Below are 16,160 nucleotides of genomic sequence, written 5' to 3'. Positions count from 1 at the left end.
GACAGAGGAAAATTGAATTTTAATCTTGGACGGGACTAAAGCATGTTATTACTCGTGCCCTCCAAAGCCCTGCAGTTAGCTTAAAGGATTTCTCTGCAATACCTGTAAGTACGCAGAGTCATCCCTGCTTTTTATATCCCTTTTTCTTAAAAGTTCTATTAGCTGTTTCATGAGTAGCTGTCAGAATCTTTACAAACTAGAAGCTATTAAATGGACTTTAGGTTTCACTGGTGGTGCTTTTGTGTTTGGTGTGGTGCCTCTGTTCACACAGTACTGGAGAGGACCCATGCATACACTGGCATAATTGAATTAAGTAAAATTGGCAAAGACCACAGATGGTCATTAGCAGTTGATTCCAATGAAGAAACTCTGGTTTCAATATCGCACAAGCAGTGAATTGCTCTGAGCGACCTGCTGGGCTGATTTAAAGTTTGTTGACCACCAAAGAGGTGGGCAAGAAGGCTTTGCAAATGGCAAGAGCTCACATTCAAATGCTGCTTTCCATCAGCAGTGATTGTCATCTCAGCGGGTGCTTTCTTGCCACAGAAATCTGTGTACAGCATGCAGGTTGAATCCCAGCAGGATGTTTATTTTTGTTTGGCAGGTGAAATTAGCAGCATTGCGATTTATGTTTTTTGGGCTGTATTTGTTAAGGGAGGCACTATATTCAAACATGGCTAACCACAGCGCAAGATGGCCGCACCCTAGAGGAGCTTCCGGCTGGCAGCCCCTACATTACCCGCACAGCGGGTGTCAGAGGGGCACACGGGGCTCACGGAGGGCCGCTGTGCTGTGCCCCCACACTTTCCTGCCAGCATCAGAGCTCCCCTCGGGGGTACAGGGGTTTCCTGGTGATACATTTTGGGGACTTTGACCTTGGTGGTCCGTGACCCACAATGGCGGCTGCATCGTGGTTAAACTTTGCCGGCAGCCACGCTATTCCATTAGATGAAGGGCGTGCCACCTGCTGTTCCCAGAGGGGTGGGGCCAGAGTGCCAGGTACTGCTGTGTGCAGTGCACCACAATGATGGGAAGGCTGCAGCAGAAGGTCCCCTCCACCCCCGCTTGTGAGGCTGCGACAGCAGGCTAAAACGAGAGAGGACTTCAGTGGCTTGTTGGGCACTGCATGAGGGGTTGCAGGAGGCGGCCTGGCGTTGCTGCTGAACTCACTGGAGGTACTGGGCTACAGATACTGAGTGGGGAGAGCCCCCGGGGAATGTGATGTATCTGAGGGACAAGTGAGCTGATCTCCCCGGTGAGGCCCGAACATTTGAGAATCTCTGTGAGGAGCTGGCTGGGACTCCCTCTTTCCTGGACAGTGGACTGTCATTGCCTGTGAGACGTTGACCGGTAATGAAATGATGAGGGACCGCTATTGTTATGGGGGTGCCCCTCCCTGCTCTTGGGCTGTGTTGTGCTCCTGCCTGCATGCATATGCAGGAGAGTGACTGTGGTTTCCCGCACCCTGCTGCTGAAACTGCCTGGGTTGGAGGACAGTGCCCCTGGTGCCCCCTCCATTTGTGGGCCACTTTCTTGGAGTGATCCCTGCCTGAGTGAAACTTTCCATTTGCCTGCGGATGGGTGACTTTCCCCAGAGCGTGGTCTCCTTCGAGATGGGGCGTACCAGAACGCTGCAAGAGTCCACGGTGGGCTCTAGATCTGGTCCCGAGTACACCCCCGCAGGTGGCTCCACCAGGAGGTGTGGCAGAAAGTGCTGGGGGGGGGGCCTGCTGCTGGGGCACTAGCAGACATATGGACATCTCTCTGGCACACATTCTGTAGGCCATTAGCAAAAGATTGAATTGCTTGTGGTGGACCAGCGGATCCTCTGTTACGAACACCATAAGATGAGCTCTAGAGTTACGGAGACTGAGGCATTCGCAGTGGCGGTCCCACCGTGCCTAGTTGCCCTGTAGACACAGGTGCGAGACCTCACTAGGAGGGTGGACACTCGTGAGAGATCATTGGAAGATGGAATAACGTGAGGATTGTTGGGCTTCTGGAAAAGGCGGAGGACCAGGACATGACTGGTTCGTGTCGATGCTGGCACCGCAGGAGTTGTCCAAATTCTTCGTATTTGAAAGGGCTTCAGAGGGTCCTGGCTCAACCGCCACCCCCTGGGCAGCCAGCCACGCCGATTGGTGGCATGCCTGCTACACTATCGAGACTGGGATCACATCCTGCAACAATCCTGAGAGGTGGGCAGGTTTCAAGTGGACAATGCAAGAATAATTCTGAGGGTGACAGTGGAACCTTCTTACTACCAGCACCTAACCCAATATCACTCCCAAATTCATATCCCTTTTATGTTTTTTTATCAAGGGTGTGTGTGCACACCGGACGGCACCCACTGTCACAATGCTTGTTCCTGCAGGAACTTAATTAAATAAACCAAAAGCACAGGTGCACCACACTAGAGCAAAGCCAATCAATTGGAACAATTATACAGTCCAACTCCAATTAATAGACGGATGGAAGTTCCTTGATTTTATCTCTTTATTCCGTGTTCATATGACATTGAACATTGCAACACAGCACAGCCGACGCGTTTCGTCCTGAGAGAGGACTTCTTCAGTGCAATGTATAACAAGACCAGAGATGGCTTCTTGATTGACAGGAGTTGTGAGAGAAATGGTGTTCTCTACGTCATTATTCCATATAAGGATATCTTCACTAATTTAAATATGTACGGGATCTCGATGCGTTGTAATAGGTTTAAACGACCGATATATAAGTATATTTGAGCGATTGTAGCCGGACCGTAATATGCTGGTCACGATCGGCGACAAAGTATAACAACAAAGTTTCATCCGGTCAAGTGGACAATGTCCTGGTAGCTTTTTTCCTGGACGATACGATGGACATGCAGCAGTCCAGGCTCTTCATCACCAAAGTAAAAAGGGCACTTCTATTTGGACCTGCCCCCCCAGACTTCCTGTGCTTTATGCCCAATCATTGGAAGTGGGGAAACTGCTGGCTACCTTTCTGTAGGCCTTGATTGTTTTGGTGCCTAAGCCGGTGGGGGGATCGTTCTAAGGTATGGACATATTGACCATTATCGATGGTAAACATTGATTACAAGATAGTAGTAAAATATCGATGGGTTGGTTACATGATCATCTGGTGACTCTCATCCATGGTGATCAGAACGGTTTCATCCTGCAGAGCATCACCTCATACAACATCCATAGATTGTTTCGCCTCCTGGATGAGACGCCAGAGGAATATGCCTGAGGCGTCCTGGTTCTTTAGGTAGATTTGTGCAAGGCTTTCGACATCCTGGGATGGTCTTATTTGAAGGAGGTGATAAGAAGAATGAACCTGGGTCCACAGTTGTGCCAATGGATTGCCCTTTTGTATGCAGCTGCACGGGCTCATGTGCAGGTGGGAGATGGCATATCTAAGTCCTTTAGGGTGTTCCAGGGAATATAACAGGGATGCCCCCTTTCACCAATGCTTTTTGTGGTGGTGGTGGAACCTTTTGCCAGTATAATGATGATTGACGGCATCCCCTTGTGGATTCTTTTGCACAATGAAGTGCACATAGTATCCTTGTATGCTGACAACATGCTGATTTATCTGCGACGCTCCGACTTGGGTATACTGTGGTGCATGTCCGTGTTGGAGGACCTGGATGAAGCATCGGGTCTTATGACCAACTGGGAGAAAACATTAGCCTTCAACTTGTTCCCGGGTTGAAATGATGCTCCCTGTTCTGCAATGGACTGACACATCCAATAGGCAGGTCGAGATGCTCGGGATTTTGGGGGATTTGATGAACCCCAGTGGAGGGGTGCCATTGTGGCTTGGCTGTTGGGACAGTCTCATAGGAAAGCTCTGTTGTTGCAACTATTGACCTTCGCGATGAGGTGCTGGAGGGCCTTAGTGATAAGTTTACATGACCCAGTGCTTTATGCCCCAGCGTTCCCGCTGGTGGGACTTCCTACCTGTAGGGTGGTATACTTCACAGAGCGCAGACTGGAACAGTGGCTTGGGGTGGTCATAGAAACTGTGGTGACTTCTATGCAGAGGGCTTTATGCGCACGCTGGACTCCTTAATGCAGAAAGCTGGCCTCCCTGGTGCTCAGTTCCTCAATAAACATATGGTCCGGTGGGGGCGGCCATGCAGAGGCTGTGGGTCCGGCGGAGCCCCGGACTCATGAGTCCTTGTAGGTCCTTCTGACCTTTGTCCGTGGGTGCCAGCTGGTCTTGTGGCTCTGCAAATCAGTGCTAGAAATGATCTCGGAAGACCTCCCTCGTAGATGTGAGTGGTGGAAGACAGCATTGGGCAGGAGGCTCCAGGACAAGGAGTGGAAGCTGGCTTATGGAGCAGGTCCACAAGTTTTGTGTAACACCCACTTTACATACACACAATTTAATCACATGCATGCAGTTTATCTGAATCCCCACAGAATAAATGTTATGCAGAAGGCGGAACACACGCAGTGCCCTAGATGAGCCCTGAGAGATGCTGGGTTTCTACACATTGTTTGGAAAAGCCCTGAGATTAGGTGATTCTGGAGTGCAGTGATCACTGATGTGGAGCGCGCGCTGGGTGGGAGAGATGTTGGTGCCACTGTAGTTTTTTTGCTGTGCGTTTATCCGCAGAACAAACTGCACAGGGTCTGGGACAGGTTCCTTGACGACCTAGCCATGGTCTTGGCAAAACAGGAAATTGCCCTACATTGGAGGTCACGGGAGGCCCCCCCGCACACTTGCTGGTGCTCGTCTTTGGAGCTGTTGGCCAGGGAAGAGGCTGTGGTTCTGTAGGGTGAGGAGAGGTGGAGGTGTGGAGACAGCCAATTGTGGGTCTCTGGGTGGAAGTGATGGTGGCCTTTCTGGCTAATGATGAAGTGGAGATCCTTGCCCTTGGCAGCACGTGAGGGTATAGGGGCAGGGTCGTATTTGTAAGGCGGGCACTCGTTCAAAGACCGAGGGACCGGTATCTGAGTTCCAGTTGTGGGCTGCTTTTTTGGGCAGTCTGTTGGATGATTTTAGTGGTGTCTGTGTTGTTCGGGTGCCGCCAGCGGCCCAGTGAGGCCTGAGTGGCCTTTCTGGAGGCAGATCCGGCATCCATTACCTCCCTTTTATCAACGGGCAGACGTGTCACTTCCTTTCTTTTGCTGAGCTGGCCCATTAATGTATGCATTTTGAGCGGGGGCAGGGGGCCTGAGCAGAAGTGGCCTCACTTGTTTTCAGGTGTGTTTCACCAGTGTGAACTAATCTGTGCATTTTTTTTATCTTAGTAAAGTTAAGAAAAACATGCCTCTGTCAGAGATTCCCCCCCTACGCCCCTTCTTTTTGATAAAACTTTGCAGAGGCAGTGTTTTGCGGAAAGGTAACATGCAAATGTGGACACTTTTTTTTTGGCATGCCCAGGCCAATTTTTAATCCTAATCCACCCTGTCTAGGCGGGACAGGACTTGGAGTGGGGGCCCACCTCTTTCCCTGCACTCTACAGAAGACCACACCTTATGCGCCTACATTAGATGGTGCTGACTGCTCCCCACCCCGGCTTCCCTGAGACTTCGTCTTTTCTTTGGCCATCCTCTCTTCCGAATCCAGTGCCCTAGTGGATAAGGGTTTATGATTATGCCTGTCGCATGTTGAGTCATGGTTTTGTATTCTTTATCCGTTTCTTTACTCAACTTCGTTGTCCATGTGTGGGTCTCTCGTCTGTGTGGTCGGGCACGCGCATTCCCCCACCTGGGATGGGGAAGGAGTAATTCTAATTGTTTGTGATGCCGTGTGTGACTGCCCCACTACTCAACAATGTGTACCTCTTGATGGGAGTGGGCAACGTCACCTTACCTTGTATCTTTTGAGTTATGCCTCCGTGCGACGGGGCGTGCCTGCCCAGACCTGCTTTTATATTTGACGAAATGCCACGAAAGAAACGTTTTAAAAAAAAAACACCATTAATAATGATACTGTTAACTGAGTGGCAAGTACTAGTTAAGTTTGTAGCATATCCAGTAGGCGCCTAGAGTACCCTGGGGCATTAGCACAGGCCTCTATCACATTTCAGTGGGCACCAGCTGAACTCAGGACCGCCCCATATCTGTAAGGCAGACAGTCTAAGTGAAATTGGAGGATTATTACAAGTGTGAAGAAGTACCTCTCCTGAATACTGCCGCCCCCCCCGCCCTTGAGAAGCAGAGGATCCTGGGAGCGCAGGTCAGGGAACGGTGCGCGCGCGGCCCCGCATCTGCAGCGCTCGAGCGCGGGTCTAAATCTCGCTGATTTATCAGCTGCCGCCGGTTAATGAGAAATGAGTGTGCTGGTAATTGCAGCTCCTCGGCCAGAGCTGGTCTTTCTTCCTGTCAATGTACCTGCCACCGACAGGCCGCCGCTCGCCTCCCGTGCATGGGGAATGTGATTATCCGCACACCGACTCTACCCGACAGGACAAGGAGCGGTCAGAGTAACTCTGATAAAGGCCCCCTTATTTGTCGTTGGCCTGTGTTCCAGCTGCCCGGTGTTTCTCGTCCCTGTAAGACATAACATCAGGAGGTAAATCCTTCGTATAAGAATATCTTTTGACTCTGCCGCCATCTTCTACAGTTTTCAATTAGGCACTATACCCACATTCCTTGGGGGCCATGATCTGCGTGGGGACATCGTAGGCAGCATGTTTGAAAGCAGGGCCAATGGAATTATGCGGCAGGGGAGGGCCAAATTATACGGCAGGGTTGACATTATGCAGCAAGAAAAGGCAAGGTATAATGCGGCTTGTTTTGTGCTTTTATTGTTTCTTTAGTTGGTAATTTTTACATTTGTTAACACTGTCTGGACATAGGTTGCACCTCCCTGGTACCCGTTTAATACTTAAATATAGCAATAAGCAGCAGAAATGTGACCAGTCATCCGTTGCAAAGATGTGCAGGGAAACACGAGTGGCTGCATTTTTAGCAACTATTGAACCGTTTGAGCTAGACATTTTTTTTATTCTTGAAATCTTCAGAATATGCTGCAGATGATGGATTATGTGTCAAATACGGAAAATCCATAATTCTTCCAAAAACGTTGTGGCCGCACAATCGTATAATTCCAGTGGCCCTGGCTGAAATTAATTTTGTCTGCCTTGGTGGAGGAAAACTTTTGCCACCAGCCAACTGTCGTCATGGGGCCATATTTGATGGGGGCGCCGTCGGTGAACGAATACTCTTACTTGCCAGCACTTCAAGTCTGCACTTCAGCTTCTGGGGTGAGAACCTGAAACGTTGGCTTTCTTCATTAGCTTCTGAAGGAACTTTGTAGAATTTGCAGGCTCACAGATTGGAAGCGCCTCAGAAATCCTACCTCTTCATAGGACAACGCTGTCGCTGGGTACATTTGCATGGGGCCGGGGTGTATGGCCTGTGACTGTTACTATGAAGAGGAAGCACATGCCAAACAAGGTGCTTCCTCTTCATAGACATGGCAATGGTTAGGGTGGGAGAAGGGACTGCCTAGGTGCCCTTTAGGAGTGAATATACCCCTGATTGAAGTCAGAGCAGTAGTTGAGACGTTGCTTAGGCATCTATTCACCAAAATTACAGAGCAGGCACAAGTGATTTGGTGCACCGTTTGGCCCTTTTAGACATTGCAGGATTGGCACATGCCCTATTCTTGGCCCCGCAGCACAATACTGTTCATTGCTTAAGGGCCATGGTCAAGGCAAGCAGGGAAATTACAGACAGTAAGCCGGGTTTGTCGAGTTTTGTTTCCTCTCTATGTACGCTGAAAAGAGTCCCGGGGGCAGCAGAGGTCAAGCAGTGGGTGACATCGCCTTCGCCTAGCTCCATTTACTTGATGTCCATGAGAGTTGGTAGACTTGGCATGCAGCGCTTTGTAAGACACCTGTATAGAAATTGAGCCCGTGTAAGCTGGTGGAGCTTCACTTAGGCAGCCATGTTTAGAGTCCCCCCCCCCCCTTTGTGCAGTGCAGGCGGATGTCTGCTGACAACAGCCACAGTGTGGACCATGAGTGGAGGAGCAGAGATGAGAATAGAGGAGCTGAAGACCTTGAGGTGCTCGCCTCCTGCCGACTGTCTGACCCCTGGAGTCCCAAGGGTAAGGGATCCTTTAAGACCAGGCTTCAGTTTGTTTGCCGTACTCTGTGACGGGAGCGGCGCGCCTCCGCCAGCAGCAGCATTTGTTAATCTGCTAATTGGCAGAAGGGGTAGGTGAGACATGCTATTGATGGCTTGGTCCAGCTGATCAATACTGTTGAGCAGAGGGATAGGACAAAGCAGCAGGGCTGTGTAATCAAGGGCAGTGACTGCACATTAATGATGTAAGATGGCGCTTGCTCTCTGTCACGATTCTTAGAGGGGGGGTGTGGGGACAAGAGACACTGGTCATCGGTTCAGAGGTCTCCTTTTTGTATTGGATTTATGGAGCAGCTAATGATTTGCATGAACAATAGTTCAACTTGTTGGCCCAATGCTTATTTGTGTGTTTTGATATGCATGAAAAATAATACAACTCCTAGGTTTAATTAGTTCTTAGTTTGCAATAAAAAAAAGTATAATGTCAACAAATTTTCTTAGAAGGGCACCGCCCCGTTCAAGAATGATGCCGCCCACCACCATTGCTACCCGTTTCATCCGCTAACTGTGGCCTTACGTAGCACTGGCCCCGCCCCGGAAGGACAGGCTCTGGATTGCAAAGGCTGTGCAAGTCACGTGTCTGAAACTCTAAATTCTCTACAGTATTGAGCACAAGTCACACACCCAGAATTTGTTTTAAAAAACTGTGGGTGCACCTAGCTACTTTGTATTGAGAGTGCTGCACGTCGGAAATAGTCGACCTCTGAGTTACTTGGGAGGCATGTGTTTCACAGCCTTTCGGTTAAATATTCCGCGCTCTCACCCATGGAGCATTCTGTACAGTATCTAGCTAGGAACATGAATTTACGCCGCTCACAAGGCACTAGACTATTACTCTTTCATGTCTTAATTTGAAAACAGTTGGGGTTAAATTGGATTCTAATAAAAACGGCATCTAGGGTTCATATAGACGGCAATGTAGCTAACTGTGTAAAGTGCATGATCTGAAGTTTACAAATTCAAATTCCACCCAAGCTGGCTCAGGCTTACAACCTTCCAAAGCACAAAATTTAGTGACTTTAAATACACCTGTTATTTTTAGCAGTACGAAACTGTAGAAGTATTGTATGAAGTGCTATCCATCTGACACGTTATTTTTATTATGTGGTAACGGAGATAGAACATCTTATGTAAAAAAAATAGTGACAAAAGCATCTTTTTTTCCATGTTGATATACAGAGCACAATAATAAAAAGTATGCATGTATCAGTCATGTCATCATTGCAGGTAGAGCCGCTCTGCACGCTGCCCTAATTGAAATCAGTTTTTAACCATTTTGGGGGGTTGTGTTAAGAGGAAGTTGGTTTATTTTAATTGTGTGCCTCAGTTGAGACCTACCCTTCAGTTCTCTGCAGTATCACTGTTCGTGTGGAAATGGATAGGTGGAAATGGACTGCCCCACTTCCTGGTTGAGCCGCCATCTTGGAGGTCAGCGCTCTAGGACTCTCTCCCAGTTGGCTACTTAAAGATCATGCCAGCACTCCTGCGCCACTGGCACGCCAAAGGCAAGCCTGTCAGCGCCTGGACGGCGCCAGGGGCCAGGACTCCTGGTGGTTTGGAGTGAATCCCTTGGCATTATTCTAGATGGGATCTCCTGGAGTTTGTAAAGGCACTGCCTTGTGCCTGTCAGCATATGTTAGACCTTGCAATGCCAGAAACATGCTGTAAGAACTGCGGGTTTTCACTTGGAAATCCATAAATGACGAGCAAAGAAGTCAAAGTAAGTCATATACAGTAGCACACTTATACGTTTTTTGCAATTAATTGCAGGTCATTAGTCAAACATAAAAATTACCTGCATGCATTTTTGGAAGAGCACCAGCCAGATGCAGTCTTGTAAAAAAAAGATTATCTGGCAGCTTTAAAAATCTACCACTGTAGTATTAAGAAAGCCCGGCGTGACTTCTACACGGGTAAAATTAATTCTGCCCAAAGTTCTACCCATGGAATATTTGCTGTTGCGAATTCACTCTCACGCTCCAGTCTCAGCATCAATTGCACCCTTAGAGGTGGGTTCTAATGTCCTAGCCCAGTTTTTTTTCAGAAAGGTAGCAAAATTATAGTATTCTTTTCTGGCAAAAGCCAGACGCTGAAGGTATGAGTGCCTGGTTTGATTGTTCGGAGAACAGTGCTGAGCTGATGAACTTCAGGCCTATTGCGCAAGTTACTTTGGTGAAGTCAGGTTCGCTGCTGGACACAGCATCTCTGTCCATCTAGGAAAGAGTTGTGGAAGTGATCTACCCCGTTTTAGGGGATCTGGTGAATTGCTCCCTGTCCTCAGTTCAGGTACTCAGGCGATGGAAACATGTGGTGGTGTTTTCGCTCTTAAAAAACCTCTGTTGGATCCCACTAAATCGTAAAACTATTGTCTGGTCTCGTTACTACCACTGTTATCCAAGATCATGGAGAAGTGTGTTAACAAACAGCTGCCGAGCTTTGTAGAGAGCCATGACTTGTTACACAGGACCTAATCTGTTTTTTAACCCTCCGACAGTACTGAGTCAGCCCTGTTGGTGACGACAGAGTCTATCCATCAGATTTTGGATGTGGGCGACTCTGTGGCACTACTGTCGCTGGATCTCAATACCGCGTTCGATGCTGTGTCCCATAATATCTTGATCGAGAGACTCTGGAACTGTGGTGTGGGCCATAAAGTGCTGAGCTAGATCATCTCTGTTTTTTGCAGTGGCGCATCTTCTTGGCGTCACAATACTTTATCAGTCAGAAGTTTTTCCACAAAAACAAGGGGTGTCACAGAGCTTATCCTTGAGTCCAACTTTGTGTATATGCGCCCGCTGGTGTAGATCATCGAATGCTATGGATTTACCATCATCTCATATGCGGATGACACGCAACTTATCACGCTGTCACAGAATTTGTCCCAGATGGCCTTCGATTGTCTCAAGCTCAACGCTGGGAAGATGGAGGTTCTGACCTTGGGCTATCAGTCAAACATCTGGTCCACATGCAGTGGACCATGGAGTTGGGCCAGAACCTGTATCAAAACCCAAGGTGTTTTGGTTTGATGAAAAACATTCTTTAAACAGTCAAATCACTGCAGTGGCAGGAAAATGTTTTGGACTGTTTAAGATGCTGAGAAAAATCCTGTGCCTTTTGCCAGAGTTGGCAAAAAAAACAGTAGATAAGACCTTGAGCATGTCAAGGCTTGACTACTGTAATGATTTGTATCCTGGAGTCACACAGGGGCGGATCTAGAGACTTCAAGAGTGCAAAATTCCGCTGCACGTCTTCTATTGAACTTATCTAAGCACGCGCCGATTGGGCCACTCTTAAGAAGCTGCATTGGCTACCGGTGAAGCAGAGATCGTCTTTCAAAGCCTTGTGTTATTGTCGCAAGGCATTTGCGAACAAAGGGCCACATTACCTTCAATCTTTGGTTAGACCACATGTACCATTGTGAAATCTAAGATCAGCAGGGGAGATGTTAGCAACTGTTCCCAAGGTAAAGAAAGTGCACACAGGTAGGAACTCTTTCGTTATTTGTGCCAAAATTGCAGAATGCTTTGCCTCGGACAGTTCGTCAGGCTCAATCGGAAGATCTTTTTAAGACAAAAAACTAAAAACCTGGTCCTTTAGCTCGGCATTCATGGGTATTTAATAGTTGCATTTAGGCATGCGAATACCTGTACCTAGTTTTGGGACACCTCGCATGAGGTAGCTACGCCCCTTTGAATTTGCATTATTATTATTACACCGATGTTCACCTGATCGGGCAAATATGTTGTTACATTTTGTTGCGAAGTAACCACTTGGTAACTCCCCCCAGTGGGAATTTAACATAATGTAGTGTAGAGTAGATTGAGGGTTGATACATGATCTCAAGACCGAGCTCACTGCCCCCGAAACTTTATTTAGCAATGAAAATAGGGGCTTTATGTGTCAGTAAGATGTGACCTAGTCACTTCTCCTTACTTATTCATAATAATTCGTTTTAACTAAAAGACCCTCTCTGAAGGGGGAGAGCCAAATATTGGGAGAGTTTAAACTCAAACAAAGGGCTGTTATGTGTCTGAACCAGAGTAGGGACAGCACACTCTGCAAAGAGAGAACATCTCACTTAGTGTCTCTCTTAATGACTTGTCTGGATTGGCCCATAGCTTGATCCTGTACAGCAAAGGCTTAAGTTGACATGATGGGAGACACAAAATATATAGACCCAACTCTTGGTGAAGTAGTGTGCAGAAAGCTTTGGGAATTGACTGTAGTGATTGAAAAAACAACTGTGGTGAGACAATACACACAGTTTTCCCAAAGCTGTACTACATAGACGGCACTACTCAAACATCTAGGACGCTATCATGTGAAATGAGATGGGGAGTACTAAATTCAGATAGTTCTCTTCCCCTTTTTCGGCTAGTAGGTGTCTCAAATGGATGAAGAGCTAGAGCAGTCGTATATTACCACTTAAGGCAGTGGGAAGTGGCAGTTTGTCGCTGTAACTTAAAAGGAATGTGCTGCTCTTGGCAAGTAATGTAGAAACATTTGCTGACATTTTAAAATAATTGCACACCACAACAGAATACTACTCAACAACACAAAGTGATATAACACTACAACAAACACATAACGCCGCATAACACAACAGTCAAAAGGGAACGCAAAACAACACCACAGTACAACACTAACACAATGTAATAATGCAGCACAAAAACAAAGAGCACAAAAAGCACCACAAAGCATCACAACCACGTGGTGGACCCCAACCATTGGCTGGGCAGAAGAGCAGGCCAGTCTCGTTCAGTGGGACATGCACTGTTCGCACTGCGAGGAGCATCGATGCTCATGACCAGTGATGAACTGCAGGCCCTACCTCCAGGAGTCACATATAAAGGCAGAAAGGCACTGAAGATGATAACGTATGTTTTGGCTCTGGAAATGCGAACTCATGAGCAGAAAAGTTAACTGAGCACCCAGCGACAACTCCCCTAACATTCCCTTCAAAGGGCCATGTGCCAGTGAACATTACCAGAGGAAGACCTGCCCCAAGGAAAATAATGATGAGTGCTTTATCATAGTTACTACAATATCAGTGGTGTACCAGTTGAGATGCCCAATGAGGCTTATGTGCAGTGATTGCATTGTGTGTAACTGATAAAGTACTTTTCTTTTACAGACCAAAGTACTGGTTGGACAGTGATTTATTTTTTGTTAACAGATGTTTTATTGAATGATGAGTGCTTAATTTATACCACCTCCCTAAGAAAGCCGGACTCAGTCACCGTGAGGGTCAAGTTAGAAAGTGGTTACTTGCCGCTGAGTTTTGGTTTCAATAGTAAAGTTAAAACTCAGGCCACATTTAGTTAAAAGCTCTGATTATCGCAATCTGGGCCCAGCAAACCCTGACTGCCCTGGAACCTCTGAAAGATTTTCCAAATTTGACATTTCTTCTGCTTGAAAGAAATAGCGGACAGTCATGTTAATATTGGCCAGACATTTCCTCCATGTGTAACCGGAAGTACGGAGTCGGATCCTAAGTTTTCCAGTGCATATATTCACTGTAAAGCCAGTTGGAAGTTTACAAAAGAGCCAATGCTGTGTCTGTTGCACAGTGCTGAATTGGCAGTGACATTATAAGATAAATCAACAAGCATTGGCATAGCCAATAGGTCTCGCTTTTGGGACCTTATAAGTATTTAGTTATGGTGCAGTAACATCAACTGTTGCATGGCAAGCCCCTCTATGTTCTTGGTAAATCACACTGTGGCTTGCAATAGACAGTGCATGTGCTCTCTAGTAGACTTAGCCTAAAACTGGACAGAACTGAATCAATTGTTGGACATAAAGGTGGAATAGAATACATTTTTGTTACCCAACATGCTTTCTGAGAACATAAAATAAGATTTACAAATTATGAGAACCTAGGTTTAAAAAGATTGAAAGTTCCAGGAGAGTATGCTCTACTGTTGAGGATTCTGGTGAGATACTACTATTGAAGGATACAATAAATGATTAAGGATATAGTTTGCAAGCTATATTATAATGAAATGGTGACTTAAATTTGAGGAAATTAATGCTATTGTTTGTCAATGTCTCTAAAGCAATCCATATAGGTTTATGTTCATAGCTGAGATCAAAACTGCAATTTAGCTTCTAAGGAATGGAAAAATCACATACTGATAATGACTTCACTTCTGAAAAAAAGAGTTACTATTACTATTTAACTACATATTGAAAAATCAAATCATGTTCTTTAGTATTTGCACTGGATAAACCTCTCTGTTACCTAAACCACAAAGGGATGTTTGTAAATATATGGATTATAGACCAGTTAGTCTGTTAAATTTGGATTTAAAGCAGATTAACAAAATCATAAGCAATTATCATTGAACCTTTTATGACGGAAATGCTAGGAACCTCTCTATCTATATTTATTAAAAGTATATTTGGCAGTAATCATATTAGGAAACTTAGAGACAAAGTGGACTAAAATAAAGAAGTGTTCAGCCTTTCGTTGAAAAAATTATTGATGCCAAGAATGTATTTGGTAAAATTAGCCGGTCTTGTGTGTCTGGTGCTATTTAAGTTTGGATGTGGAGAAGGCTTCAGGGATACAATCAGGGCTTTGTATACTGAAGCTTCAGAAGCAAAGGTAGAAAATGTCGTTAAATACGTTTTTACGAATGGCTGGGAAACAAGGTAGGGATGCCTTCGTTGCGCTTTTATTATTAAATACTGTTATTCAACCCATGGCTTTGTCCATTCAACATAAGAATGCTCTGGGCTAAAATATGGGATGAAGGTTAAGCTATGGTTATATGTGGATGATTTTTTTTGTCTTTACATAATACAGATCAACTCTGGCCTTTGGGTGTTGAATCGCTACAAGAATATGGATTCTGCCATGTCATGAAGTCAATTGTGACAAGACTCGGATTTAAACCAATTAACTTAACTTGACATGAAAGTGACTTTTCAAAAACACAGATATGGGGATTAAAATGGGTTTAAATATTTAGGGGAGCAAATACAAACAAAAGTCTCTCATCAAATGGAAGCTAACCTGAAAAGTATGATTGATGAGAATCCTTTAAATTAAATTTATGTACCATAATACATGCTACTGAATGTTTTATTGAGGTTTTATAGTCATTTAATGATATGCCTTTTCCCAAATTAGGTGACAGAGATTAATCACATTTATAAAGCCATCTAGAAATTCTAAAATAGAAATAAAAAGATCTTATATGTTGCAAAATATCTTGTTTTCACTAATGTATGTAAAGGGAGCTTTGAATTTCTAAACATTAGAAGATTGGTTGCCGAACAAACTCCGACAACAACATATTTGTAGAAGAATAAAGCTAATATAAATAAACCTAAAGACCCACTGCACTGTATTGCACAGCTGTCCAACAAATCAATTGCTAACAATCTCAATAGAGTGGGGTTGGGATCTGCACCTTTCCGCTATGGGCTTTCTTCGAGCAGTCTCTTTCAGCCATGAGCTAGACTTTGTCAATTGTCTCCTTGCTTAGCCCAATGGAGTATCACCTAATGCCTTTGGCTGTTTTGGTGCCTCCTGCCTCCACCTGAGTGCTTGCTCTAAGCTTCACGAGGGACTACTAACCACTATAGCCCTCTCTGTCTGCTTCCACTTGCTCCCTCCAAAGAGTATTGCTCTAATGTGCTAGTACTGCAACCATTAGCACTTTAAACCTAGACATATTTGCTTTGCCAATTACCTCTAGGCTCAGCCTACTCACTGTCTGGGTGTATCCTTCCACCTCTACACAAGTTCTTACATGAACGTGTGTGAGGGACTACTTTACAGCTAAAGCCCACCATCCACTCCTGCCGGCTCCCTCCTTTATGTCTCACTCTAATGTGCTAATACTGCATGCATTAGCATATTTAATACAGACTTATTGTCTTTGCCAATGCTTGTCACAGGATGCATCTATTTGAAAGAATGAAGTAAATAAACTAGATAATAAAATGTTATGGTGGACAATAAGGCTCACAGCAGGAATCTTTAGGATAGGACATCTGTGGAATGATACTTGGTTAGATTGTGAATCCTTAACATTTAGATACAAGCCGCAGTAG

At 45.7% G+C, this 16,160-nt stretch overlaps 1 protein-coding gene across 1 annotated transcript in view; it reads left to right on the top strand.

The window, feature by feature from the left end:
* SMUG1 (single-strand-selective monofunctional uracil-DNA glycosylase 1) overlaps nucleotides 1-16,160 on the top strand; it is a 121,964-nt gene that overhangs the window by 94,332 nt on the left and 11,472 nt on the right. The window lies entirely within an intron of this gene.

Source organism: Triturus cristatus, chromosome 4_1 (genome assembly GCF_964204655.1).
Source record: "Triturus cristatus chromosome 4_1, aTriCri1.1, whole genome shotgun sequence".
NCBI lineage: Eukaryota > Metazoa > Chordata > Amphibia > Caudata > Salamandridae > Triturus > Triturus cristatus.
The sequence above is the reverse complement of the archived record's forward strand: the minus strand, read 5'-3'. Positions and strand labels throughout refer to the sequence as shown.